General features: G+C 41.5%; 1 non-coding gene across 1 annotated transcript; it reads left to right on the plus strand.

The window, feature by feature from the left end:
• Positions 1-13,911: 13,911 nt before the first annotated feature.
• Positions 13,912-14,075, plus strand: LOC123463255. Its single transcript, XR_006638842.1, has one exon. It is a non-coding gene; the product is annotated as a U1 spliceosomal RNA (small nuclear RNA).
• The last annotated feature ends 13,748 nt before the right edge of the window (positions 14,076-27,823 follow it).

The raw sequence follows: 27,823 nt of genomic DNA on the forward strand, positions 1-27,823 counted from the left end.
TGCAATGAGATGGTAACTAGAGCAATACCTTAGAAGAAAATTTGCTCATAGCCTTACCCCATAAGTCATGTAAACCCCATTCACATTCTACCAAGATCCTTGGGCAAGGTCCACTCAGAAAAAGGCATATGCAGAGTACACTCAGAAGAATGGCCTGGGTATAGGAGATTGAAAGTCACAGGTCCACATCTTTGCATAATTCTGAATTTTTAATTTTTGTAATTTTTTATGAGAGAAAGAGAGAGAGAGAGAAGAGAACTGGTGCCCTAGGGCCTCCAGCCACTGCAGTTGAACTCCAGACGTGTGCATCATCTTGTGTGCATGTGTGACCTTGTGTGCTTGCATCACCAGTGTGTCTGGCTTACATGGGACCTGGAGAGTAGAACATGGGTCCTACACTTCACAGGCAAGTGCCTTAACCATTAAGCCATGTCTTCAGCCCTTAATTCTGAATTTTCACGTAGAAGAAAAGTAGATCTAACTTGCTAAGATCTAGTACAAAAAAGCCCCTCCCAAAATAAAACCCTCCTAACAGGATTTAACATAATGATACTATGTCAGGAATGGTTTTGTGATCTGTTGGATCTTAGCCCTGAGATATACCTTCACACACATGCAACCTCTTCTCTGAGGGGGAATTTCATCTCTGTTCTTATTTATGATCAACCAAGTCTGAAATATTGCTAGTACAATTAGAAATTTAAGCAGAGACGAGAGGGAGCATTTACATAACTTTTCTTACAATGTCTTGTTAAAATATTTATATTTAATTATTAGTTATCATTACTCTCTTACTCTGTGCCTAATTTACAAATGAGACTTCACTGGTAAGTGGCTATAGGGAAAAAGACAGAACATATGGAGTGTGGTACCAGTCACACATTCAGGCATCCACTGGGGATTTCTGCCAAGGCTAAGGGGGGACTTTTGTGCTGATTTCAATTGCCTAAGACAGTGGCACCCATTATTTTCAGTCACTCAATGCACCTTCCTTCCTTTATTAATTTGGAAGCGGCAGCCCAGATATGACCAGTGACAAAGACTATAACCTGACAGCCAGGCAGGAGAGTGAGTGCTTTACCTTGAAATGCAGACAAGACGAGATGGAAGAAAGCGCATCCAGCAGGCCTCCTCCCATCCCAGCACTCAAAAGTGACAGTGGGGCTAACCAGAGCTGAGGATGGTGTTTGTGGTGGTTTGATTCAGGTGTCCCCCATAAACTTAGGTGTTTTGAATGTTAGGTTCCCAGCTGATGGATATTTGGGAATTAATGCCTCCTGGAGGGAGTGTATTGTTGCGGGTGGGCTTATGGGCTTTATAGCCAGTTTCACCATGCCAGTGTTTGGCACACCCTCCTGTTGCTGTGGTCCATCTTATGTTGGCCAGGGGGTGATGTCCACCTTCTGCTCATGCCATCGTTTTCCCCTGCCATCGTGGAGCTTCCCCTCGAGCCTGTAAGCCAAAATAAAACTCTTTTTCCCATAATCTGCTCTTGGTTAGGTGATTTCTACCAGCAATACGAACCAGACTGCAACAATGTTTTATAACAATAGATACCAGCTCAGAGGAGGGTGGACTATAACCCTATGTACCAGCACTGAGGAGTGTGTTCTATAAGCATGAATATCAGACTTGAGGTGGGTGTTCTGTCACCATAGATGCCAGCCATGAGGAGGGTGTTTTATAAGCATAGACCCAATCCTGAGGAGGGTGTACTATATCCATAAATACCAGTCCTGAGGAGGGTGTCCTATCACCATAGGTACCAGCCCTGAGAAAGGTGTTATATAACCTTAGGTACCAGCCCTGTGGTGGATCTTTTATCTCTATAGATACAGACCCAGAGAAGGGTGTACAATAACCATAGGTACCGGCCCTGAGAAGGGTGTTGTAACACCATAGACACCAGTTCCAAAGAAAGAGTTCTATTTATGCAAGAGTAGGTATTATAACAACCAGATCCTCTATCAATAAAGAGCTTAAGATTTCTGGTCTGCTGAGGGTTCCAAGTCAGCTTGTGACCAAGTGAGACCCTTCCCTGGTGCAATCCCAGTTACCTTTCTGGATGAATTTGGTCTCAGTTATGCACTCCTCTTTGGTGCCCTGTGGGTTCAAGTAGGCTAGCTGATCTCTGGACCACTGTTGTGTTTTCTGGAGCTGGGCACTGGCTTTTCCTGTTGGGCAAGCTGAGCCTGGCAGCTGTGGCCCTGCACATCTGGAACCACTGCTGATGCTGCTGCTGCCGGAGCCGCCACTGCTGCTGCTGCTGCTGCTGCTGCTGCCACTGCTGGATCTGCCACTGCCGAAGGTGCTGGTGCTGGTGCTGCTGCCACCAGAGCCAGCGCTGCCAATGCTGGAGCTGGAGCCAGAGCTGCCTCTCCTGGAGCCTCATAAGCCTGCCTGTGTGGGCTCTGGATGCCCTGGATCTCTGCTACTTCTCTGCTGCCATTTTAATTTCTTATACACCTTACTTTTTTATTAAAAGTGTGTATTTTTTCTGGGTATTCTTTGGCTTTTTCTCTACTAGGCTACTTTGGTGTGGTTCCTAAGCTGCCATCTTAACAGGAAGTCCCCCAAGAAAGAGTTATATAACCATAGATACCAGCTCTGAAGTGGGTATTCTATAACAATAGATATTCCTGTAGAATGTGTTTTATAACCATAGGTACCACCCATGAGGAATGTGTTCTATAACCATATGTACTGGCCCTGAGGATGGTGTTCTGTAACCATGGATACCAGCACTGAGGAGGGTGTTCTATAAACAGGTGCCAGCCCAGTGGAGGGTATTCTATCACCACAGGTACCAACTCTGTGGAGTGTGTTCTATAACCAAAAGTTCCAGCCCTGAGGAAAATGTTTTCTAACCATAGGTACCAGTCCTGAGGAGTGTGATCTATAACCATAGGTCCTAGCCCAATGGAAACTGTTCTATAACCAAAGGTACCAGCTCTGTGGAGAATGTTCTATAACTAGAGTCCAGCCCTCAGGATGGTGTTCTCATACCATAGATACCAGCTCTGAGGATGTTTTCTATAACTATAGATAACAGCCTTGGTGAGGGTGTTCTATAACCACAGGTACCATCTCTGAGGAGAGTGTTATGTCACCATAGATACCAGCCCTGAGGTGTGTGTTGTATAATCATAGATACCAGCCAAGTGGAGAGTGTTCTATAACCATAAATACCAGCCTGAGGAGGGTGTTCCATAATTGTATGTACCACCCCTGAGGAAGGTGTTCTGTAACCATAGGTACCAGCCATGTGTAGAGTGTTTTATAACCACAGAAACCAGCCCTGTGTAGCATGTTCTATTACCAAAAATCCCAATCCTGAGGAGGGTGTTCTAAAACCATAGGTACAAATCTTGAAGAGGGTATATTATAAGCATAGATACCATCCCTGAGGAGGGTGTTTTAGAAGCATAGATATGAATCATGAGGAGAGTGTTCTATAACCATGGGTACCATCTCTGAGGACAGTGTGCAGTCACCATAGATATCAGCCCTGAGGAGGGTGTTGTATAACCAAAAGTACCAACCCTTAGGAGGGTGTTCCATAACTATAGGTACCCTACATAAGGAGGGTGTTGTATAAACGTTGGTATCAGCAGAGTGGAGAGTGTTCTATAATCATAGACAACAGCCCTTTGGAGAATTATCTATAACTATAGGTACCAGACCTGTGGAAAGTGTTTTATAACCATAGATATAAGCCCTGAGGAGGATGTCCTACTACCATAGAGACAAGCCCTGAGAAGGGTGTTCTATAACCTTAGATACCATCCCTTAGGAGGGTTTTCTATAACCATATATAATAGCCATGAAGAGGTGGTTTTATAACCATAGGTCCCAGCCCTGTGGAGGGTGTTCTATTACCATAGATACCAGCCATTAGGAGTTTTACTATAACCATAGGTACTAGCCCTCAGGCGGGTGTCTATACCCATAGATTCCAGCCCTGAAGTAGATATTCTATCTCCATAGATAGAATATCTCCAGCTCTGAGGAGGATGTACTATAACCATAGAAATCAGTTCTGAGTGGGGTGTTCTATCACCATAGATACCAGCCCTGAGGAGGGTGTTCTTTATCCATATTACCACCCCTGAGGAGGGTATTCTACCATAGATTACAGCCCTAAGGAGGGTGTTCCATAACCATAGCTACCATCTCTGGAGTAACGTGTTCTTTAACCATAGATACCAGTCATGATACCCATAGTTTCCAGCCCTGAGGAAGGTGTTCTATTACCATAGATCCTACGCCTGAGGAAGGTGTACTATACCCACAGGTACCAGCTGCCAGGAGGGTGTTCTATCACCATAGATACCGGACCTTGAGTAGAATGTTCAATATTCATAAAATAGCAGCCATGAGGAGGGTGTTCTATAACCATAGGTACCTGTCCTGATGGGGGTGCTATATAATCATAGGTACAAGCACTGAGGAAGGTGTTATATAGCCATAGATACCAACCATGTAGAGAGTTTTCTGTAACCATAGGTACCACTCCTGAGGAGGCTGTGCTATAACCATAGGAGCTAGCCCTGTGGAATTTGTTCTATAACCATAGATAGCAGCTCTCAGTAGGGTGTTTTATAACTTCAGGTATCAGCCCTGAGAAGGGTGGTCTATAACCATATTTACCAGCCCTGAGGAGGGTGTTATATAACCTTAGATAACAGGCATGAGGAGAGTGATCTATTACCATATACACTATCCCTGAAGAGGGTTACTATAATCACAGGTACCAGCTGTCAGGCAACTGTTCTATAACCATATGTACCAGCCCTGAGGAGGGTGTTTTATAACCATATGTACTATCCTTGAGGAAGGTGATCTGTAATCATAAATTCCAGGGCTGAAGAGGGTGTTTTGTAACCATAGATACCAGCCATTTAGAGGGTTTTCAGTAATCATACATACAACTACAGGTACCAGCCCTGTAGAGATCCAGCACTGAAACATCTCTATAACACCCTCCAAAGCTCAGGGCCCATTGCAGAAGAGGTGGAAGAAAGAATGTAAGAGCCAAAGGAAGGGCACCACTCCTTCCAATGCAACTATCCAGACAGAAATTGGCCTCAATATCCATGACCTCAAAGTGCCTAACAATACCTGCACAAGACCCTCATAATAGGAGAAAAAGATGATGACATCATCATCAGCCTGAGGATGGTGTAGTATAACCATAGGTACCAGCCCTGAGTGGGAGGCTCTATCACCATAGATACCAGCTCTGAGAAGGATGTGCTATAACCATAGGTACCAGCCCTGAACAGGGTGTTGTATCACCATGGACAGTAGCCCTGAGGAGGGAGTTCTATACCTATAGACTTAAGCCCTGAGTAAGTTGTTATATATCCATAGATACCAGCCATGAGGTGGATGTTCTATCACCATAGATATTCACCCTGAGGAGGGTATTCTGTAACCATAGTTACCAATCCTTAAGAGGTTGTTCTATCACCATAGATACCCGACCTGAGGAGGTTGTTGTATAATCATAGGCACCAGCCCTGAGTAGAGTGTTATATAATGATAGATAGTCCTGAGGAGGATGTCCTATAACCATATGTACACCCCTGAGGAAGGTATTCTATAACCATGAGGACCAATTGTGTGCAGAGTGTTTAATAACTACAGATATCAGCCCTGTGTAGGATGTTCTATAACCAAAGATTCCAGCCCTGAGGAGAGTGTTCTCTATCTATAGGTACCTGCCCTGAAGAGGGTGTTCTATAACAATAGATACTAGCCTCATGGAGGTGGTTCTATAACCATAGATAACAGCCCTGAGGAGGGTGGTCTATCACCATAGATTCCAACCCTGAGGAGGGTATTCCATCACCACAGATACCAGCCATGAGTAGGGTATTTTATAACCATTGATACCAGCCCTGAGGAAGGTTTTCTATAACCATAGGTACAGGTTGTATGGAGGTTGTTCTATAACCACAGGTACCAACCCTGTGGAGAGTGTTCTTAAACAAAGATTCCATCCCTGAGAAGGGTATTCTATAACCAAAGACTCCATGATATTTCCCTCCCCTCCCCAACTTTTACCTTCACAACTCTGCTCTCCATTAGTCTCTCTTTTAATTTGATGTCATCATCTTTTTCTCCTATTATGAGGGTCTTGTGCAGGTATTGTTAGGCACTGTGAGGTCATGGATATTGAGGCCAATTTCTGTCTGGATAGTTGCATTGGAAGGAGTGGTACTCTTCCTTTGGCTCTTACATTCTTTCTTCCACCTCTTCTGCAACAGACCCTGAGCTTTGGAGGGTGTTATAGAGATGTTTCAGTGCTGGATACTCCTCTGTCCCTTCTTCTCAGCACTATGTTATCTTTTGGGTCATCCCAGTGGTAATCACCACCTGGAAAGAGAAGCTTATCTAAACAGAAGTGAGAGTAGCATTGATATCTCTAAACAGGAATGAGAGTAGCATTGATAAATGAATATGAACATTTAAGTGCTATGCTTTCAGGAAAATTTGGTGCAAATAATATATGCATTTATCCAGTCAAGAACAGGGTTTGTACCCGTAAGGCTCATGACCTCCCCAGCCATAAGTTTTTGATTAGGTTTCCAGTATCAGGCATGTATTCCCTTCCATAGAGCAGGCCTTAGTCCAATAAGAGAGCAGTTGGTTTCCCCTAGAGCAGACATGCAAGTACTGTACCTGTTCAGTCATTTGGCCTGTCTGGCCAAACTTGAGTCTTCCATTGTCTACTGTTTTCATCTCTGATTACTTCTGTCTCCCATAGGGCTACGAGCAGTGCAGCTTTTTCCAGCTTTCAGGTGGCTGTCTACAGGGAGAAGGTTTTCTGCTCAGCACAAGCTGGAGTTCTCAGTGACTTTGCTACTCTGGCATGTGAAGTCTCCATCAATAGGGTCTTACCATCTAGTTCTCAAGGGAAACCAAGGGCCTTGGTAATAGCCTGTAATGTTTTTAAGGCAACAGGTACAGAGTGTTTTATAGCCATAGATACTTGCCCTGTGTGGAACATTCTATAACCAAAGATTCCAGCCCTGAGGAGGGTTTTTATAACCATAGATACCAGCCCTGTGGAGAGTGTGTTGTAATTATAGATACCAGCCTTGAGGAGAGTGTTCTATAACCATAAATACAAGCCCTGATGAGGGTTTTCTATAACCATAGGAATCAGTTCTGAGTAGGGTGTTCTATCACCATAGATACCAGCCCTGAGGAGGGTGTACTTTATCCATATTACCATCCCTGAGGAGGGTATTCTACATCCATAGATTCCAGCCCTAAGGAGGGTGTTCCATAACCATAGCTACCATCTCTGGAGTAATGTGTTCTTTAGTCATATATACAAGCCCTGATACCCATAGTTTCCAGCCTTGATGAGGGTGTTCTATTACCATAGATCCTATATCTGAAGAGGGTGTACTATACCCACAGGTACCAACTGCCAGGAGAGTGTTCTATCACCATAGATACCAATCTTGAGTAGGTTATTCTATATTCATAGATACCAGCCATGAAGAAGTAGTTCTATGAACTTAGGTGCCATGTCTGTGCAGGATGTTCTATGACCATAGATACCAGCCCTGAAGAGAGTGTTCAATAACCCTAGGTACCTGTCCTGAGGGGGGTGTTATAGAATCACAGGTACAAGTCCTGAGAATGGAGTTTTATAACCACAGATACCAGCACTAAAAAGGATGATCTATAACCATTGATAGCTACCAGCCCTGAGGAGCTTGTTCTAACACCATGAATACCAGCCTTGATGAGGGTGTTGTATAACCAAAAGTACCAGACCTGATGGTGATCTATAACCATAGATTCCAGTTCTGAGGAGGGTGTTGTGTAACCATAGATACCAGCTGTGTGAACAGTTTTCTATAGCCATAGGTACCAGCTCTATGGGAAGTGTTCTATAAGCATAGATACCAACCTTGGGGAGGGTGTCCGATAACCATAGATACTAGCCCTGAGGAGGGTGTTCTATAACCATATGTAACCACTCTGACGAGGGTGATCTATAACCATAGATTCCAGCTCTTAGGAGGGTGTTGTGTAACCATAGATAGCAGCCCTGAGAAGTTTGTTCCATAACCATAGGAGGCAGCCCTTAAGAAGGTGTTCTATAAACATAAATATCAGACCTGAGGATAATGTTCTATATCAATTGATTCAAGCCCTGAGGATGGTGTTCTGTAACCATAGATATCAGCCCTGATGAGGGTGTACTATAACCATAGGTACCAGCTCTGAGAAGAGTGTTCTATACCCATAGACACCAGCACTGAGGAAAGTGTTTTATAACCATAGGTACCAGCCCTGAAGAGAGTGTTCTCTAACCATACATAGTTGCCCTTAGAACGGTGTTCTATAACCATAGAGACCAGTCCTGATCAGAGTGTTCTATGATCCTATGTAGTAGTCCTGTGGAGAGTGTTCTATAAACGTATGTACCAGTCTCAAGGAGAGTTTGGTATAAAGATAGGTAACAGTCCTGTGGAGGATGTTAGGACAGTGGATTAAAGCTCTGTGGAGAGTGGCAGGCAGTGGCCAAGAGGATTACTGAACAATGGTGGTTGACTCAACAGTCTTCCCTCAGGAAAGGGGAAAGAAGTGAACTTGAACAGGCAGGATTATTGAGTGACAGGACACACATTTTGCATCTTGTTTCCTTGATACCTAAAACATTTCGATCCTTTTCAAGCTGAGGTTTCTCATCATCATGATGCAGTCATCTGACATGGAGAGACCTGGTTGTTTGGTTTTAATACCTCATTTGAAAATCAGCAGCCTGAATCAGCAAGCCTCATCCTTCCCTCTTAATGTCCCACAGCTGTGAATTCCCCAGTTAATTATATGTTGGGTAATGAGGACTTGCTTTTATCTGTATTAAATTTTAGTTTTAAGCTTTATTAATGGGCTTTCATTTTGGCGCTTGTGGGAAAGAGGGAGTAAAGATGCCCATAAAATTTTCTCTTGAGTATTTATATATCTTGCTTTCTTCCAAATATAATAATAAAAGTCTGCTTCCTTTTTTTCCCTATAAACTTCTCTTCATCTATTTTTTAACCCAAATGCCACCTCCACCATTTCTGAAATCTACATGTGTCACTTACTAGTTCCTCAAAATCTATGATTCAATTTCTTTGCTTGTCAAGTAATAACACTATTCTTTACTTCACAGGTGTGCCATGCAATGTAAGGTCACTTTTACAAAGTAACAAGATATGTTTAGGCATAGTATATTCCCGTGAAATATTCACTAGGTAAATTACTTACTGTGCTAGCATTTTAGTATTTGTAATAAATACTTGCTGCTGGTTATTTGGCAACAGAAAATAGCATCATAAAGCTATTGACCAGTGTCCTCTCCTGATGATGAAATTCTTCCTTTTGGAGCTCCCCCAACCCCCTACACACTGTGTTTCTGCAGACAGGGGTATCTCTAGTGGGATCTTGTGATCAGGTTCATGGGCAGTATAGACTCTCTCTGCCTCCCTACTGTCACGGCAGGCCACTGATCTCTGGGCTGTCTCACACTTGCTCCTGACAGAGATTAGAAATGGCAGTCAGTGTCTCAGTAGCCCTTTGAGAAGCCTTCTTCTGCTTTGGCGAGCTGGACCTAGCCTCTAAGGTTACAGCCCAACCCCCATTCCAGGGGCCTTAACAGAACTTAATTTTCAACATATTTCCTAATCAAACCCGTAACACAATTAGCACTTATCTGGTGGTCTAAATCTTCAGTGCGAAGCACCCTGCTACTTTGGGTGGGAACTTTTAGTATTACTCCTTTCCTGGAGTCTCAGCCCAGACAAATGGATTCATGGCTTTTCTTTTCCAAAGCCTACAACACAAAGCAGATCTTCCACCCAGGTCACCACTCCGGTGGCAGTGGACAAGCTGATAGAGCCCTTCAGGCCAGCTCTTCAATGAGCCAGTCTTTTCGCACTTATAATGGTGTCTGAGCCCCACTCTTCTTTGAGTCACCATTTCATTGAGAGGCTTTCTTTGCTCACTGGCAGTTCTTTGAGGATGGGGGCATGGGAAAGTAACATTTTTGAAGATGACATTTTTGTCCCCCTTAGCACCGTTTTACAACTTGAGCGTTAAACGTTGCTGAGCAAACAAGCACAGCCTTGGGTTTTGTGCTAACATTTTATGACTGGTGAATTCAGTGACCTTCTACTTGGGCTTTGATCTTAATTATTTTAAATATCATAGAGTCTGATTCACAAGGCAGTAACGGCAGGGTCATTATTCTTGGAGTGATTAGTCTAGGTTAGAAATTAGCTCCAAGGCCCCCGGCACTGTGCTCTAATATGTTCTGAAATGGAACACCTGCGTGATGGCTGCACAATCATCAGGTTCAATCCGACTCTAATTTAATGAGCTCTGACTTCACATTTTTGTTGTAATCTTGAAGTTTTGCTGTGTGGTATAATTCTATGAATGTTCAGCTAGTGTAACTTATTGCTACTAATTTGTGTAAGAAATGTTTGTATAAATATTTTTAAATTAAAAAAAGTCCATAACAACCTATCTATAGTGTCAATCTATTTGTCAGGATGTAAACAGCAACAGTAGCATGCCTCCATGGCTTATATCCAGAGACTCTGCATAAGGTCACAGTGAATATTAGATATTAGCATTTGCTTGAAAGGCTCAAGCTTATACATGGACATTTTCTGTTTATTTATTCTCTCATCACTTAGTATTTTTCATTATTTTCTCTGGACCATCAGTGTCACCTGTGTGAGAGTCTGCATTTCAGTCTTACTGGCAATCTGTATATTTTCTTTGCTTGTGCAAATATAATGTGATGTGTTGTGTATATGTGGTGTGTATGGTGTATGTACATGTATGTGGCTATGGGCACCCTGTGCACTCACCTGTGGTGGGGTATGCTTACTTGTGGCAGCTGGAGGGGAGGGGAGTGTTAGGCATCTCTTTCCATAGTTTTTCTGCCCATTCTTCTTTGAGGTGGAGTCACATACTTATGCTGGAGCTTTCTGTTTATTGGAGATACCACTATTCTCAGGTCTCTGTCTCTATGGAACTGTGTTTACTGACATGCAAGGCTAAGACCAGATTTTTAAAAAATATTTTATCATTTGTTTTATTTTTTTACTTTGAGAGAGGGAAAGGGGGGAGAGAAAGGGTACATTAGGGCTTCCAGCCACTGCAAATAAACTCCAGATGTATGTACCACCTTGTGCATCTGGCTTACGTGGGTCCTAGGGAATTGAACCAAGGTTCTTTGGCTTTGCAGGCAAGCACCTTAACTGCTAAACCATCCCTTCAGCTCCACAAGTCCCGATTTTTTTTTAATTTTATTTATTTATTTATTTGAGAGCGACAGACACAGAGAGAAAGACAGATAGAGGGAGGGAGAGAGAATGGGCGTGCCAGGGCTTCCAGCCTCTGCAAATGAACTCCAGTCCAGACACGTGCGCCCCCTTGTGCATCTGGCTAACGTGGGATCTGGGGAACCGATCCTCGAACCGGGGTCCTTAGGCTTCACAGGCAAGCGCTTAACCGCTAAGCCATCTCTCCAGCCCACAAGTCCCGGTTTTTATGTGAGTCTTGGGGATTGAACTCTAATGATCTCTCAGATCTCCTCAGACCCTGCTGCTTGAGCAAAAGTGTTCCTAACTTGCCTACTTACTGCTCTAGCTGCCACAGGTTCAGCAGGGCCAGGCACAAACAGGGAATTGCTGATTGCCCCAATGTGGTGGTGGGAGGTAACCTGCCCCACGCCCCAAGTAGCTGCTGTATCCACGGCAATGCCCCAAGTGCCTATCCGATCCCTGCCTGTGGAAGTTTAGACTGCTCCACCCACTCGCTTACTTATTGCTCCTGCCACTGTACATTTAGTGAGTCTAGGCCCACAGCAACTACCACACTAGCTGAGATTGTGTCTGTTGCTTGTGCCAGCTCAGGTGCCAGCCCCTACTGGTCTGATGCGGCCATCCGCCATTGTCCTGTGGCATGGAATGCAGACTGCTTCTGGGTCCCAGTGTTCCCACACCAGAGTTTCAGCTGCTTTAGTGCTTGGTGCCTCAGTGTCCCTCCTAGCTCAAACACAGGCAGCTTTGGTGCATTACCATTTGAGAGATTGGGCAACTTTGGCACCCCAGCCAGGTAGCAGATCAGGTGGCTTTGGAAAGTGAGAGCCAAAGCCCAGGCTGTTTGGCAACTGCCTCAGGCTGCCTCAGATTCCCACTGTGCTTGAGCCCAGGCTGATCCACCCACTTAAGTGCCCATACACTGTGATGGGCAGACCACAGTGCAAAAGAAATAACATGAAAAATTAAATGCAAGAAAATCCACTTAGATCACCCAGTCCTACAATGAAGATCTCTAATCAAAACATATAAGAGTCATTAGGATCAGAATGCCAAAATGAAGCTATGAGCAGTGCAACCTTGACCAAGCTACTGGTAGAACTTGTAGAAAAGCAACAAAGGACCAATACTCGAATGGATGCTGCCATCATTAAACTACAACTAATAGATAAGAAAATGGAAGGAGTTCAAAGAGAGTTAAAAGATTTAAGGGAGAGTGAAAAAAAAAAAAAACAAAACACAGAAGACCTCAAAAATCAGCTGGCCATGCTAAATAAAGACATAAAGAAATGCAAGGATGAATTCCAGGAATCATCAAGAAAATCAGAAAATGATGTGAAAAGGAAGTTGATAGAAGGATGGAAATTATACATAGAAAAGTAGTAGAAAATGCAAACCTAATTGAACAAGTCCAAAATTCTCTAGAAGCTCTCAAAAATAGAGACAGCCATGTGGAGGATAGAACCTCTGTCCTGGAAGACAAGATGGAATAAACAGTTTGAGAGTTCAAAAATTTCAGTAAGCTCAAAAGTTTCTGTGAACAGAACATGAGGGAATTGTGGGATACACTTAAGTGTCCTAATATCAGGATCATTGGAACACCAGAAGGAGAATAAATTCAGATCAAAAGCATGGAGAACTTATTTACAAAATAACTGAAGAAAACTTTCCCAGTCTCATAAAAAAAAGAAAAAAAAAAAAAGGCCCATCAAGATACAAGAAGCCAACAGAAGTCCAAACAGACTGGACCAAAGAAGAAACTGTCCATTGTTCATGGCATATTGTCATTAAGACTCTAAACATTGACACCAAAGAGAAAACCCTAAAAGAATCTAGGGGAAAACAACACACCACTTTCAAAGGTAACCTCATCAGAATTACTTCAGACTTCTAAATGGAAACCCTGAAAGCTAGAAGGGCCTGGAATGAAACACAGCAAAGTCTAACAACCTATGGCTTACAACCCAAACTACTCTACCTGGCAAAAGTATCCCTCATAATAGATGGTGAAAGAAAAACTTTCCATGACAAAACTCAGCTTTACAATTATATAAACACAAAACCAAACCTACAGAGAGTATTTCAGGAAATTTTCCACAGACAAGAAACAAATAATCTCAAATGCCTACAAGAAGCAGATCATAATAACCAAACTCTCAGAGTAGGCACAAAAAACTTTAAAGTCCATGAAAATACTAACCCACATATGCCATCACAATATGGCAGGGATCAAATCAAATCTCACAGATATAACCCTAAATATTAATGGCCTTAATTCACCCATCAAGAGACACAAGCTAACAGGATGGATCAAAAAATTAGACCCCTCAATATGTTGTCTTCAAAAAACCCACTTCACCACTAAAGACAGACTCCACCTTAGGGTGAAAGGGTGGAAAACAATATTCCAAGCAAACAGGAATAACAAACAAGCAGGCGTAGGTATATTAATATTGGATAAAATAGACTTCAAACCAAAAATAATCAAAAAAGCCAAAGAAGGCCACTTCCTACTTATCAAGGGAACAATCCATCAAGAGGATATTATAATCATAAAACTGTATGCATACTTACCTGGCAGGGGAGATACCATGATCACAAAGGTGGTTTTCCCAGGGCAAGGCTTATCCATTGCACTCCGGATGTGCTGACCCCTGCGATTTCCCCAAATGCGGGAAACTCAACTGTATAATTTGTGGTAGTGGGGGACTGCATTCGTGATCTCCCCTAAAAAAATAAAACAATCTGTATGCACCAAACACAGGGACACCACAGTTCACAAAACAAAAACTACTTAACAATAAAACAGAAATAACCACCAACACCATCATAACTGGGGACTTCAATATACCATTATCAGTAACAGAGAGATCATCCAAACAGAAACTCAACAGGGAAGTAATACACCTCAACGAAACTATAGATCACTTAGACCTAATGGACATCTACAGAACTTTCCATCCCATATCCACAGACTACACATTCTTCTCAGCAGCCCATGGAACATTGTCTAAAATAGACCATATACTGGGTCACAAAGACTGCCTCCACATATTTGGGAAAATTGACATAATTCCCTGCATGATATCAGATCACAATGCTATATTGCTAGAAATCAACAACAAAAAACCCACCCTACAAGAATCCCAATGGTACCTAGAAACTGAACAGCATACTTTTAAACAATAAATGGATAGTGGATGAAATAAAAAATGGAATTGCAAAATTTCTGGAATTGAATGACGATGAGAACACATTGTACCAAAACTTATGTGACACATGAAGGCGGTCCTTAGGGGAAAATTCATAGCACTCAATGCCTTCATAACAAAGATAGAGAGATCCAAAATCAGTAAACTAACCATCCACCTAAAGGCACTGGAAAAGCAAAAAAATCCAGCTGAAAAATCTCCAAAAGGAAAGCAATAATTAAAATCAGAGCAGAAATTAATGAATTGGAAACTAAGAAAATAATTAAGAAAATTGTCAAGAAAAAGAGCTGGTTCTTTGAAAAAATAAACAAGATTGACAAACCCCTGGCCAATTTCATCAAGCAAAAAAAAAAAAAAGAGATGTTTCAAATTAAAAAAATTCAAAATGAAAAAGGAGAGATCACAACAGACATAAGCGCAATTGGGAGAATCATCAGGACTTATTTCAAAAACCTCTACTCCACAAAACTGGATAATGTGGAGGAGATGGATAAATTCCTGGACACACACCATCTATCAAAGCTAACTTCAGAGCAGATTAATCTCCTAAACAAACCTATCACACTCATTGAGTTTGAAAAAGTAATAATTAAAAAAAAAACTACCCTAAAAGAGGAGTCTAGGACCAGATGGCTTCTCAGCTGAATTCTATCAAACCTTCATGGAAGAACTCAAACCAATCATCCTCAAACTCTGCCACACAATTGGAGAACAGGGAAAGCTACCCAACTCCTTCTATGAAGCTAGTATCACCCTAATTCCAAAACCAGAAAGAGATGCCACAAGAAAAGAAAACTACCGGCCTATTTCCCTGATGAACTTAGATGCAAAGATACTGAACAAAATCCTTGCAAAATGAATCCAACAACACATCAAAGGCATTATCCACTTTGACCAAGTGGGATTCATCCCAGGAACACAGGAGTGGCTCAACCTACGGAAATCTGTCAATGTAATATACCACATAAACAGTTTAAACATAAAAACCACATGAACATTTCAAAAGATGTAGAAAAGGCCTTTGACAAGACAACATCACTGCATGATCAAAACATAGCTCAGGGAAATTTTGCGGAAGAGGGGGTGGGAAGAATGTCAGAGTCACATGTTGGGTCATGATATGCACAGACATTTATTGTACCAATAACTGTGGACTAACTCCATAATGCATGACCCATTTACATCAACAAGGAGGGTCCATTGGGAGGGGGTAGATCATGGATGAACCTAAACAATGGTACCAAACTGCCTGTATTTGCTGAAAATAAAACTAATAAATTAAATTAAAAAAAAACATAGGAGACAATTGGCATGGTTGGTTCGTATCTTAACATAATAAAGGCAATATACAAAGCTCATAAGGCCCAAATGATACTTAATGGAGAGAGACTGGAGGAATTCCCATTAAGATCAGGAACAAGATAGGGTTGTCCACTGTGACCTCCACTTTTCAATATAGTACTGGAAGTCCTAGCTCAAGCAATAAGACAGGAGAAGGAAATAAAAGGATACAATTTTGAAAGGAAGAAGTTAAGTTAGCTCTATTCACTGCTGACATGATTGTATATGTAAGAGACCCGAGAGACTCCATCCCAAAACTCCTGAAGGTGATTAACTCCTATTGTAAAGTAGCAGGATACAAAATCAATGCACAAAATTAAGTAGCGTTTCTATATGCAAATGACAAAGATACAAAGAAAGAAATAAGGGACATGGTCCCATTTTCAATAGCAACAACAACAACAAAAATACCTTGGAATAAAATTAACCAAGGAAGTGACAGATCTATACAACAAAAACATAAAAACACTCAAAAAAGAAAATGAGGAGGACTTGAGAAAATGGAAAGACCTCCCATGCTCCTGGATAGGCAGAATTAACATTGTGAAGATGGCAATCCTACCAATGGCAATATACAGATTTAATGCAATTCCAACTAAAATGTCTACAGTGTTCTTCACAGAGAGAAAAAAATGATGTCAAATTTCCTATGGAAAGGCAAATGGCCCTGCATATCCAAACATGTCCTCAGCAAAGGAAATAACTCTGGAGGCATCACCATACCTGATGTAAAGCTATATTACAAATCCATAATAATAAAAACAGCATGGAACTGGCATAAAAATTGGTGTATATACCAGTGGAATAGACTTGAGGACCCAGACTTTGGGTCAAACAACTATGGATACTTGATATTCGACAAAGGTCCTAACAATCTAGGCTGGAAAAAAGACAGCATCTTCAACAAATGGTACTGGACAAACTGGAAAACCAGATGCAGGAAATTGAAACTTGATCTACACATTTCACCATGCACTACACTCAAGTCCAAATGGGTCATAGACCTCAATATAAGACCAGAACCTCTATTGAAATACTGGAAGAAATTTTAGGAAGTACTTTCCATGATATAGGAATGGGAAGAAGAGTTCCTGAACAAAACCCTAGTTGTTCACGATCTTAAACAGTCACTCCACCAATAGGATCTTATGAAGCTGAAGAGTTTCTTTACAGGCAAGCATACAATAAGCTAAGCCAATAGATTACCCACAGAATGGGAGAAAATATTTGCAGGTTATACAACTGACAGAGGCCTAAAGCAGTTCACAGAGGAAGAAATACAAATGGCAAACACACACTTAAGAAAATGTTCATCATCACTAATCATCAGGGTAATGTAAATTAAAACAACTATGACATTCCACCTTACCCCAATTAGGATAGCAAACATCAAAAAATCAAATGGAGACTCCTGAAAAAGCTGATTATAGAGATACCAACAGACCCAGTTATTCCCTTACTGAGCATCTACCCTAAAACCTTCAAACCACAGGCCAGAGAGATTTACTCATCCATGTTTGTAGTGGCTCAGTTCATAATAGATAAGAGCTGGAATCAACCCAGATTTCCATCACTAGAAGAATGGATAACTAAGATGTGGTATATCTATACAATGGAATTCTATACAGCAGTAAGAAAAAATGACACAATGAAATTTGAGGAAAAAAACCTGTTGAATCTGGAACAGATCATTGTCAGTGAACTTACCCAATCACAGAAAAAAAAAAAAAAAATCGCCAAATAGTCTCACTCATCTACAGGACCTAAATTGAATCTACCCAAGATGCCTTACACACCCAGCAAGCATCTCATGGACGAGACAAAATGATGGGTAGGGAGGGAGAGGAGGAAAATGGAGGGGTGGGAAACACAAATCTAGACCCAAAACGCAATGGTACCATAAAATTCTACTCCCTAAAAGGCAGACCAAATGGCTGAACCTTCATCAGACCCATAAAGGGAACACCTGAGCCATAAGACACTGAACAGGGTATGATGAAGACCAACCTTAATCTTCTACAGCTTTCCTCCTTCCCTCTCCCCACCCCCTTTCTCTCTGTCTCTCTTCTCTCTAATTCTTGTATATTAGTTATCTTTTTCTTCCTTGTTTTAGTGGGCACTGACCTGTAACTCCCAGTACTAGCATGTGGCTATCATCCAAAATGAACTTTTGATCAGAGAGACCTACAAGGTTTTCTAAAAGAAAGATAGATTTCTGTCTGAATACTTGATGACCCACCAAAGGTTAGTGGTAAGACCCTACTGCTAAAGACACTGTGTGTGGTCAACACGTAATATGGAATGCCATGGCTGGAAGCTGGAAGAGAGTCAGTCTCCAGACATTCAGTGTGTCTAGTGCCAGAATGTGCTACATGGGCAAATGGGGGAAAATGACCAATATCTGTTCAAGCATCTAACCTACTTAGCAGCAAATTACCTGTTGTGATGCCCACACAAGTACAATAGTGGCATACAGCCATTTGGTGGCATGGTGGGGAACCAACTGCTCTTGATTCGGCTAACTGATCCCCTCGGTGGTATGTGGCCCATAGCTGGAGATGGAAAACAAGTCAGAACCATATGAAAACATAAGCCTGCTCTCCATTATCAAGCTAAAATCAATCATGGGCTGCAAGAGGGACTACACCTATTAAATTCTCTATAAAAAAAAGGAAGGGTTATCTCATTTGTCCTTGTGCTAACTTACTTTCTGTTGGAGAATCTGCTTCTCTTTTTCAGATAGATGTAGATCCTAAGGAGAGAGCCACCCCACCATACCCCAAAAGGGCTCCAGCTGAAACTAAGAAAAATTGGCGAAACAAGCAAGGGTGCTGTTTTCCTGGTGAATCGGATACCAGCACAAGGGTGAAGGAGATTAACACAGAGATAAATCAACTCATACCATATCAGGGAGCCAGAGACCCAGAGGCCCCCAACACCTCATCACTAAAACAGACCTAAAATGAACCCAACATGGCTCAGGGAAATTTTGCAGGAGAGGGGGTGGAAAGAATGTCTGAGCCACATGTTGGGTCATGATATGCATTGACACTTATCCTACCCATAACTGAAAGTAACTCCATACTGCATGACCCATATACCTCAACAAGGTGGGGCCAAGAGGTGAGGGGTAAGTCACAGATGAGTCTAATAATGGTATCAAACTGTCTGTATTTGGTGAATACAAAACTAATTAACAAAAAAAAAGGAAAAAAAATTAAACAGAAGAAAGAGAATTGACGTGCCAGAGTCTCCAGCCACTACAATTAAATACCAGACATGTGTGCTACTTTGTGCACATGTGTGATCTTGAGCACTTGTGTCGTCTTGTGCATTTGGCTTACATAGAACCTGGGAGTCAAACATGATTCCTCAGGCTTCGTAGGCAAGCACCTTAACACTAAGTCATCTCTCCAGTTCCGTAAATACTTTTAACATCATGCAAACTATTCCTGGAGAGGGTGGATCCTGGGCATCATCCAGGTGTCTTCCTCTCAAATCATATCTGAATACAGTTACTATTCAGTTTTGTAAATCTATTAAAACACTGAGGGTAACATCTCAGAGCTTTCTTCACTAGTCACGTTAAAGAATTCATATTTTCTGCCCACGTTTTGCTTAGAATTGTAGTATGTCAGTCTGAGGGAAGAAAAGAAGCATCTTTAGACAGTTAGAGGCATGTTTCCTGGATTTGGCCATCCTTGGCAAAGGAACCGCATATCCTGCTAGTAAAATTGTATTGTCACCTGCCCTCTAGCTACGTTGACTCCTTTCTGCTAGTCGTGTAATTCCTCCTTCACATTTTCTATTTGCTTTCTCTTCCTTCCTTCTTCCCATTCAGACTTCTCATGCTCCTGTGAGAACCACTGTAGATTGTGGACTGCGATTTTCTGAGTTTAAAGAAAGTTTAATTGTCATTATTTATATTTTTTCTTCAGCCTATTGCCTTGCCCTGGAAAGCTAAGTATTTTTATTTAGCAGTATAATAGATCTCAAAGGAGAAAACTCCCCATGTCTGCCCTGACTGGTGAGTTGAACTTGAGCAAATACTTCTCAGTCAATTTAGCATGGGGATTCCTGTCTATTCTCAACATGCTTCAAAGAGCTAAACTTTTGCTTTGTTTTAAGAAGTTAGGTATCACAAAAAATCATTTACATTTTGTGCCAATTTTTTTTGTATTGTGTTGCCACAGACTTAAGAAACAACACCTTCCCTCTCCTAGGTTCTAGAAATTTGACACTCCACCATTGCCACTCAGAAATTAAATACATGTCCTCTGTCCTTGACTGGCACAGTGAATAAAGATGAAAGCAGATTCTATGTGATATTTGGAGGCTATGTCATACAGACACCAAGTATTTCGGAACATCTGAGTTGCTCATGCTGTGAGTAAGCTACTTTGTGAAGAAGCATATAATTTGCCATAATTTGAATGCTAACTCTCTGAATCTACTCAGAATTAGTTTAATTTCTCTAATAATTTATATCATGATCAAAATGGTGTGATTCAGTTCGTGGACCTATTTTTGAGGGAAGCATTGATGGATGTCCTCCTGGGAAATTTCCCATAAGACATTCAAGCAGAAAATATGAATATCAAGGTTAATCACAGCCCTCATTTGGGCAGTATTACCTTTACCAAAGTGCAGGCAGTACATTGAATAAGTCATGTCATGAAAGGCAGTGGGTATCCAGTTATGGGGAAGACAAAGACTGGTAGGAATGAGCTGTTTTAGGATGGATCTCTGAATAACCTTGATGGAGTAAAGTTGAGACATGCAGTGTATGAAAGACCATTGTGACTTACCTCAGTAGCTCTGCATCCAAAATGGCAGTGAGCCTGGTGCTAGAAACCACTTGTCAAGGCAGTATCCAAAGGTAGGACAGTTTATTAGTGCAAAGCTATATTCTTTTTTTAAAATATTTTTTGTTCATTATTTATTTATTTATTTGAGAGTGACAGACACAGAGAGAAAGACAGATAGAGGGAGAGAGAGAGAATAGGTGTATGAGGGCTTCCAGCCACTGCAAACAAACTCTAAACACGTGCACCCCCTTGTGCATCTGGCTAACGTGGGATCTGGGGAACTGAGCCTTGAACCGGGGTCCTTAGGCTTCACAGGCAAGCGCTTAACCACTAAGCAATCTCTCCAGCCCCAAAGCTATATTCTTAATCTAGCACCTGTTATCAGGCTCCCTGGGAAAGAGGAAGCCTGGCTCATCTGTGGTTCTGATCCTGCCTCTACAACCCCCAGGTGAGAACTGGCTCACAGCAGGCTTCCTCTAGTGGACAAGGGACTAAAAGCTATACTACTATCTTTATCAATCTACTTGTTAAGTGATAAAATCAAAATGTAAATAGGTTAATAATATTGTCTTATTTTCCAAAATGTTTGTTTTGACTACTTTTTTGTCTTAATCTACTAATTTGAACTCAAATTCTCAATCACCAACTGTTGCAGTCAGATTCACACTTCTGGCAGAAAGCACCCAACTAAGACCAGCTTTTGGGGAAGAAAAGGGTTTAGTTTGGCTTATAGACTTGAGGGGAAGCTCCATGTTGGCAGGGGAAAATGATAGCATGAGCAGAGGGTGGACATCACCCCCTGGCCAACAAAAGGTGGACAATAGCAACAGGAGAGTGTGCTCAACAACACTGGAAAGGGGACACTGGTTATAACACCCATAAGCCCACCCCTAACAATATACTGCCTCCAGGAAGAGTTAGTTCTCAAATCTCCATCAGCTGGGAACCTAGCATCCAAAACACCTCAGTTTATGGTGAAGACATGAATCAAACCACTACATTCTGCCCCTGACCCTATAACCTGATAATAATACATGTTACAAGATACAATGCATTCATCCTACTTTAAAAGTCCCCATAAGTTTTATTAATACAAATGATGTTCAAACATCCCCATAACCCAAGGTGTTTTAACTGAGCCATAATACAAAAATTCCCCCAAACATTCATACTGTAAAAGATGACATTGAGCATAGCAAAGAAATATTCAACCAATACAAGCTTTAAAACAACCAGGGAAAACATCAAACATCTGTAGCTCTAAGTCCAGCAACTCTTGTCAGTAACAAATTTCCAAGTCCAATAATTCTAAATAGCAACAAGTCTCTGAATTTCCAATTCCACCCCTCCAGCTAGGCTAGTCAAAGTTCTGGACAACTTCATTTGGGCCGGCAGCTTTCCTTAGCAGCCATCTTGTGGTCCTGGAATGTCCACTAGGTCTCTACTGCAACCCACAGTCAATCCTCATGGATCCATTGGGTCTCAACGCAGGCCTCCAGCAAACTTTCTTCATACTGTCCATAGCCATTTCTAAAACACAAGACAATGTTGCAAATTCAATGACCCTCTCTTTCCTTCATTTCTATACTCCATAATACTACATGAAGTGCCAATTTGTTAATGGGGGGGGGGGGATAAAGTAGACTTTGGAGAAAAGGACACTCTTTCAACATCAGGCCCCTTCAAAAGACTGCATTCTTTCTGTTGTCCCAATATAGGTCAGCTGGCCCAATCTCAATGGTCATAAATTCTCATGCAATTGCAGCTGACCAGGCAGCAGTTTGGTCAAAAGATTTCTTTCTGTGCCATAATCCCTCTGCTCACACCACTCTGTTTCTAAACACAGCAACCCTGCACAAGTTTTCAGGACATGGCCATAACAGCTAACCTCTCACACAAACTGCTTCTAGCCTAGTCCAACAAAGCTCTTTCTTATCCTCACAAGCCAAACCTCACAGTCCATAGTTCTTACTACATTCAGGTCTTTCAACTCTGAGCAGAATAGTCCATCAAGCTGTATTTACAGAATTGCAAGGTGTTTTCTTAGGCCAAGGTTTCAAATCCTTCCACATTCCTCTTGAAAATCAGCTCCAAAAAGCCAAAACTGCTGGGCGTGGTGGCTTACACCTTTAATCCTAGCACTTGGGAGGCAGAGGTAGGAGGATCACCATGAGTTCGAGGCCATCCTGAGACTCCATAGTGAATTCCATGTTAGCCTAGGCTAGAGTGAGACCCTACCTCAAAAAACAAAAAACAAAACAACAACAACAAAAAGCCAAAGCCACACATTCAGGTGTTTAGCAGCAATGCCACTCTCAGTACCAACTTTAGTGTTGCAGTCAGGTTTGCATTGCTGACATAATCACCTGAACAAGAGCAGCTTTGAGGGGAAAAGTTTTATTTTGGCTTACAGACTTGAGGGGAAGCTCTGTGATGGCAGGGGAAAGTGATAGCATGAGTAGAGGGTTGACATCACCACCTGACCAACTTAAGGTAGACAATAGCAACAGGACAGCCTGCCAAACAGTGGCAAGGGGACACTGGCTATAACACCCATAAGCCCACCCCCAGCAATACACTGCCTCCAGGAGCCATTAATTCCCAAATCTCTATCAGCAGGGAACCTAGCATTCAGAACACCCAAGTTTATGGGGGACATCTAAAACAACCCACCACACCTACTTAGTTTTTTCCTTGCAAATGGCAAACACCCATGAAATTCATAAGCCATCATAAACTTAAGGAAGGTATCCCTTAGGTGAATGGGCCCTTCTGCCAGTTTGCAGATATAGTGGAAGGGAGGAAATAGTCAGGACACAAGTAAGCTGCAAAGAGGATGAACTGTCCATTGCATGACAAAAAGAGGCCCAGGGAAAGCCTTGTAAACATTAGGAAAAGATTAGAACAATCTTGAAAGGAATTTGGTACACTTTATCCTATGCAAATGAAACAAAAACTGAAAAAGTACATATACATGTTTATTTTATTCTATGCTGCATGTCCAGAAATTAGAACAATGGTTGGTATGTAATAAATGTTCAGAAATATTTGTGGAGCAAATTAACACATATAATCCCCAAACTCCACAGTATAATTCTGAGATAAATCTTGGATCATGATCCCTAAGCATTATTAGTAATGGTAGTTAAGAAAGGAACTTCTTTAGAAATCTTCAACATTAGAGAAGAATAAATTATATTGACCACCTTTGAATTAATTAATTGGATCCATAAATGTAGCTGAATGAAAGCTACATATTCTAGGGATAGAGATCAATCTAACACTTCCCAGTATCCTGGTCCTCCCATAGAGTTCCTGTTATTTCCTTTCTATAGTCAAGCAGGTTATAACCACTCACTATTAGACTGTGATGTTTAGCATTCTGTTAAAGGGGGCTCTTCCTCTTCCAGCAAATGTGCAAAGTGTGGAGACCCATCCCCCTCTTAAATAAAGAAACACAGAAGTCATTTCATAGGAGAGATCCTGGGACATGACCAGGCTGTAACTCCCAGAAGCCAAGGAAATTTGACTCTCTCTTTAATAAGCAAATGGTTGACCTTGTGACATCCACTTACCACTTTTACTTTCTCATTTGAGGCCCCAGGAGATAGGTTTCCTGTCTTGTCTAGAAGATATATCATGAAATTCCAAGCATACCCAATTTCTCAGGCCACTTGGGCAAGGTGTCAAAATGAAACGTGAACCATCCAATGCTTCATGCTGCTTTATGTGTTATGTATGTCTACATATATTTATCAATCACCTCATTTAATGAAAGAGCTCTGTTTCCAGGTGTCCATATTCAGGGTCTATTCACTGAGTTCCCAGGACTAGGAAGACTGGAGTGCCTTTTTTTTTTTTTTTCTTTTTTGCCTTAAGATTTCAACTGGTACATATTTATGTGGTTCCTCAGAGGGTTTCTATGAGATGGACCAGACTACACACTGTGTGGGTGGCCATATCAATTCACCTTTTAACTGACCTTCCTCAGTCCCTGTTCCATTCTCTACGGTTCATTCCCATTTCCTCCTCACAAACTACCTACACCCAGGGCTTTACTTTTGGGAGAGCCCAAATTAAGAAAATTTGTCTTATGCAAAGGTATTGAGGGTATTACATCCTACACAGGCACTCCAGCAACACTAGTATGCAAATTATCCAAGTCTCCCATGGAGATGCCACCAACACTCCCGCCATTGTTAATACCAGCTTCCAAGAAGTTGTCACTAAATTCAGCAAGGGAATCCTTCTGTAGCATCCCCTGCCCAAACTCAAGCAGCTCAAAGTTGACCCCAGGGCAGCATTCCAGAGCACACATGTCATAACTGTTAAGAACTATCAATGAAATTGTAGATACTATTTTTCTGTTAGGTGACCTAACACATTGAACTGCATGCTGCTTTACTTTAAGCATTTAAGGAGTGCATATTTTATGAACTTAAATATATTCTGAATGTAGATCACTGAGATTTGGAACTGCCTGTCTAATCATCTTGTATAAAAAGCAGTTATCATCTTCTCATAGGTAAATAGGAGGCATTCAAGTTAGGATAACTTGAGAGTTTAATAGAAGATTTATTTACAAACAAGTGGGAAGGGGATATTATAACTCAAGTTTTGTGTTATGTCACTGGGGCTCTGTTATTAATCCTAATCCCAATAGGGTACAAGGAATATTTATCAGATCCTAGGAATTAAAGGCGAAATAGAAAAGGCTACCTGACCAAAGTCTAAAGTTTGCAAATGACAGAGTCCACAGTTTACAAATGAGAGAAAGTTTGTATGTGACATAGTTCAAACAGCCTATGAAGCTTTGCAGAGGGTTTCTGGAAGAATCATTCTGGCAGCCCTCTCTTTCCTTCCAGTTCACCTGGGTAACCCTTTGGCAAATCCCTCTATCTGTAAGAAGCATCTATCTGGTTCTTGCAGGATCTGCACAGTCAGGTATACCCTAGTGGATTCACTAGGTTGGCGCATGCATATGTCTTCACAACATGGCCTACTTGAGTTCACACAGACTGAGATTTCAGTCAAGGTAGGTTGTACTATGAAATAACAACAGCCCTTAGGCTGAAAGGAGGAATCAGAGAAAGTGGAATGAAGTCCAATGCTGATCTGCTTGCTGGGAAAGCTGTGCTTTAACTAAGAAAAGTGACACAATTAAAGTTGGAAGGGCTGGCTTATCCTGCAAAAAGTGGAAATTTACAAAGCAAGTATGCCAGGGAACATTCTGGAGATCCAAAGGAAAGGTGTCTAGACAATATTAAGGTGTGGCTGGACAACACCGTCAGTAGCTGGCTAGTGACACAAATAAACTATCTATAAAGTTAGCAGCTCAGAATGGTTGCTATAGATACCCTTGGGATGGAACTAACTGCCAATGGGTTTCTAGCAATGCTTTCTTCCCAACACATTAAAATGTTTAGAGGAACTCTCCTTGATTCTATTTTTAATTCTTGAGTACTGACACATCTATTTGGAAAAGCCTAGGTTTAAGCATATGGGCCTGGGATTCTACCTGACCTACATTTTGACCTCATTTTCCTTTGTGATCTTTGGTCAACAGGATTCAGAGAACTACAAAATATGAGACCTGAATATTTGACCACCATTATTGCTTTCCACTAGTAGAATGTGGAGCAGGGTGAAATGGCATAAGTATTGCTTTAAATGTGCAAAGACTGTCAAATAAATGAGCCAGTGCTCATGATCCTTAAGTGGGAGCCACTAGATTCCTGGAAGCTGAAATTTTGTGGGTTTCCTGTAGTTCCACAGATGCCAGCTTGCCACACTGCTTAGCATCCTCCTCCATATACCCAGAGTCACAGCTTCAGGATGATACTTATCTGGGGGTGGGACTGGGGTTGACATGTGGAATATACTTTAACCTCATGGTATGGCTCTCTGTCTTCTAGACAGAGCATGAAAATTGCAATCTTGAAGTGAGAATGGCTGTACTTTTAGCTGCATGAGACCTTTACAAGATTGGAGCCATTAAAATTCCCTTGTGGAAAATGAGGGGACATGAAGCAGTTCATCTGGCTTCTTGCATCCCCAAAAATATATAAATAGCAACAATTACTGGGGAGAAATTGTCAGTAGTTTAGCTGCCAGGAAGCTTCCTCTGCTCCAGTAACTAACCTCTGACCCATTCTCCTGTAAGTAACCCCAATAAACTCAAAGATTCGCTAAGGTAGATGGGTGGCCTTTTATCTTGGCCTTTTAATGGTGCATTGAGTCAGTAGATGTTTGATTACATCTCCCTGGGAAAAGTCACACAATAAGTCATATTTTTGTTACAAAGATGGAAGGGAGGTGATAGGGATAGTGTTAAGCAAAGAGCCAAAGGTGACTGGAATGATGTTTAGCTATGATTAAGAGAAGGAAACCCCAAACTGGCAAAAAATGGGGTTGTCTTTGATTTTACATCTTGAAAATTCATCCTCAATCTTGGCTTGTGTGGGTTCTGTGAGTCTTTCAATTGTGTGCTGGGTCTGTATTCATGGTACCTATAGAGATACGATTGCACCAAACCCACACCCTGCATCAACCAGAGAATGAGTACCTATTTCAGAACCTTCCAGCAGTCTATCTGATTGCATGTACTCAAGTCACCTTTTGCCTGTTACTTACTAAATCATAGGGTCAGAGTATCAAAGACAATGCATGACTGGGAGGGCAGAGGGATCACTTGGTTCCAGGTATGAATGTGGAGAACATTGAAGAGAAGCCAAGAGGGGTCTGACCGCAGTTGATTTTGTTCTGCAGTGAGTTCAGGCAAGAATACCTCTGAATCAATGACTGTCTGTAAGCCAGTTACATGGTACAGCAAACCATAAATGCATATTAAAGACAGTGCCATTAGCTACACACTGTGCTGGGATATGTTGCCCATTGGTTTGTCTTGACTTTCTCAGCTTTTTAAGTTGAAATTATGAATAATAACTGATATTTTGCATATGCACAAAATAAATGGTAGAATCATTAGTCAAAATGGTAATTTATTGCTACTCTTTCAATATATTTTATGTAGTGCCAACATGATAGTAATTTTGTTATAGTTGTTTCTATAATTATAAAAGATAGTGTTTTGAAATTACTATAAGTAAATGGGTAG

Source organism: Jaculus jaculus, chromosome 8, assembly GCF_020740685.1.
Source record: "Jaculus jaculus isolate mJacJac1 chromosome 8, mJacJac1.mat.Y.cur, whole genome shotgun sequence".
Lineage (NCBI taxonomy): Eukaryota > Metazoa > Chordata > Mammalia > Rodentia > Dipodidae > Jaculus > Jaculus jaculus.